This window comes from Triticum dicoccoides, chromosome 2A (assembly GCF_002162155.2).
Source record: "Triticum dicoccoides isolate Atlit2015 ecotype Zavitan chromosome 2A, WEW_v2.0, whole genome shotgun sequence".
Lineage (NCBI taxonomy): Eukaryota > Viridiplantae > Streptophyta > Magnoliopsida > Poales > Poaceae > Triticum > Triticum dicoccoides.
In genome coordinates, this window is record NC_041382.1 from 537,861,320 (window position 1) to 537,864,530 (window position 3,211).

Genomic DNA, 3,211 nt, shown 5'->3' on the forward strand with positions numbered 1-3,211 from the left:
AGCTAAGGTATTTTCCAAGATCGATCTGCGATTAGGATACCATCAGTTGAAGATTCGAGAATAGGATATACCTAAAACGGCTTTTACCACCAGGTATGGGCTGTACGAGTATACCGTTATGTCATTTGGTCTGACTATTGCACCTGCATATTTTATGAACATGATGAACAAAGTTTTTATGGAGTTTCTGGATATGTTTGTCGTACTGTTCATTGATGATATCTTGGTTTACTCGAAGAATGAAGAGGAGCATAAGGAGCATTTGCGTTTGGTACTTGGTAAGCTCAGAGAACATTAGTTATATGCCAAGTTTAGCAAGTGTGAGTTTTGGTTGAAGGAAGTTCGATTTCTTGGACACGTTATATCCGGAGAAGGTATAGCAGTAGATCCCACCAAGGTTGACACTATGACAAATTGGGAAGCGCCAACAATAGTCGGAGAGATCCGGAGTTTTCTTGGACTCGCAGGATACTACCGGAGATTTATTGAAAATTTCTTGAAGATTGCGAAGCCTATGATGGAGTTGTTGAAGAAGGATACCAAGTTCATATGGACTGAGGAATGTGAGGCCAGTTTCCAGGAGTTGAAGAAACGTTTGGTTACATCACCTGTGTTGATTTTGCCAAATCAGACCAAGGATTATGAGGTGTATTGCGACGCTTCACGTCGAGGACTTGGAGCAGTGCTTATGCAAGAAGGAAGAGTTGTTCCATATGCCTCACGACAGCTTAAGCCTCATGAGTTGAATTATGCTACACATGATTTGGAGTTAGCAGCCGTAGTGCATGCATTGAAGACCTGGAGACACTTTCTCATTGGAAACCATTGTGAGGTATACACGGATCACAAGAGTTTGAAGTATATTTTCACATAGAAGGAGTTGAGCCTCAGACAAAGGAGATGGTTGGAACTCATCAAGGATTATGATATGAGATTGCATTATCACCCCGGAAAGGCTAACATAGTAGCTGACGCGTTGAGTCGTAAAAGCCATGTCAACATCCGAATGACGGGAGATTTACCAAGGGAGTTAGCCGAAAATCTTCGTGAGCTATGTTTGGAGATAGTCCCGAGAGGCTATGTAGCAGCATTGGAGATTCAGTCTACTTTGATGGATAAGATCAGAGAAGCCCAGAAGACCGACAAGGAGATTGCTTCTATCAAGGAGAAAATAAGCAAGGGAAAAGCTAAAGGATTTCATGAGGATGAGCACGATACCTTATGGTATGAATACCGTATTTATGTGCCTAATGACCCGGAGATCAGGACGTTGATTCTGCAAGAGGCCCATGATTCACCATATTCCATTGACCTAGGAAATACCAAGATGTATCTGGATTTGAAGGATATTTTCTGGTGGACCAGAATGAAGAAGGATATTGCGGAGTACGTAGTAGTTTGTGATGTATGTCAGAGAGTAAAGGCAGAGCATCAGAAGCCAGCAGGACTGCTACAGCCATTGCCGATACCTGAGTGGAAGTGGGATAAGTTAGGCATGGATTTTATCACCGGATTGCCCAGAACTCGTTCAGGCTATGACTCGATTTGGGTTATAGTCGATCGTTTGACAAAGGTAGCTCATTTCATTCCAGTGAAGACTACCTATACCAGTGCAAAGTTGGCCAAGATATACATGACCCGAATCGTATGTCAGCATGGAGTTCCAAGGAGCATTGTATCAGATAGAGGAACGCAGTTCACCTCAAAGTTCTGGAATCAGTTACATGAAACTTTGGGTACCAGGCTGGAGTTCAGTACAGCTTTCCATCCGCAGACAGATGGACAGACCGAGAGAGTCAATCAGATTTTGGAGGATATGCTGAGAGCTTGTGCGCTAGATTACAGATCTAGTTGGGACGAGAATTTGCCGTATGCAGAGTTCTCTTATAACAATAGTTATCAATCCAGTTTGAAGATGGCCCCTTTTGAAGCTTTGTACGGAAGAAGGTGCAGAGCACCATTGTCATGGGATGAAGTTGGAGACCGCCAGTTGTTTGGACCGGATCTGATTAAGGAGTCTGAACAAAAAGTAAAATTGATTCACAATAGGCTCAAGGTAGCCCAATCCAGGCAGAAGAGCTATGCAGATTCTAAACGCGAGGAGACAGTTTACGAAGTCGGAGACCGAGTTATCTTCGAGTATGTCCACTTCGAGGAGTTAAGTGCTTTGGAGTTAAGGGAATGTTAGCGCCACGTTTTGTAGGACCATACAAAGTTTTGGAGCGTATGGGAGAGGTAGCCTACAAGTTGGAATTGCCCGAAGGATTGTGAGGAGTTCATGACGTGTTCCACGTTTCCCCGTTGAAGAAGTGCCACACAGAGATGGTTGATATACCACTGAGAGATACCGTGCCGCTGGAAGCGATTCAGTTGGACAGTGATTTGACTTATGAGGAGAAACCAATCAAGATTCTTGAGTATGCCAGTCGAGTCACCTGCAACAAGGTTATAAAGTTATGCAAAGTTCAGTGGAGCCACCACCCGGAGGATGAAGCCAGCTGGGAACGAGAGGAAAATTTGCTGAAGGACCACCCTCACCTATTTTCTAGCCAACCTGAATCTCGAGAGCGAGATTCATCTTAAGGGGGGTAGGTTTGTAACATCCCAAATTTTCAATTTGGAATGCTATCCAATAGATCATCATTGCATATCATATTTTATTGCATTTTGGTTGATCCTACAAAATTCTACGCAACTCAAGGACCCTCGGAGAGAGAGTTGGGGATTTCGTTATTTTCATATTTGAGTTTTCTCAAATTTTGAAAATAGGATCATTTGATTTTATTTATTTTATCTTCAATTATTTCTATTACAAAAATATGAGAGAGGGAATAAAATGACTTTCCCAAAATAAAGAAATATTGAGGATTTAATAATAAAATCGAATAAGATTTTATTTTGGTTTTATTTGCTATTTTATTTGAATTTAGGAAAAATGCGCGTTTTTCAAAATTGCATTTAGGCCCCAAATAAATGTTCATCCTGTGCGGCTTGATTTTAGAAGCCAGGGAAAATTTATTTCGGGATTTTTGGAGTCCGTTTAGTATTCCTTTTGATTTTTTTTTCTGGGCGTAACTATTAAAAAATGCGAACCGACCTAATGGGCTGTTTCTGACCCGGACACCTGGCCCGGCCGGCCTTATAAGCCGGGGAGGAGCCCAGCCGACCCCAAACCCTAGCACCGCGCCGCCGCCCCACCCGCTGCCGCACC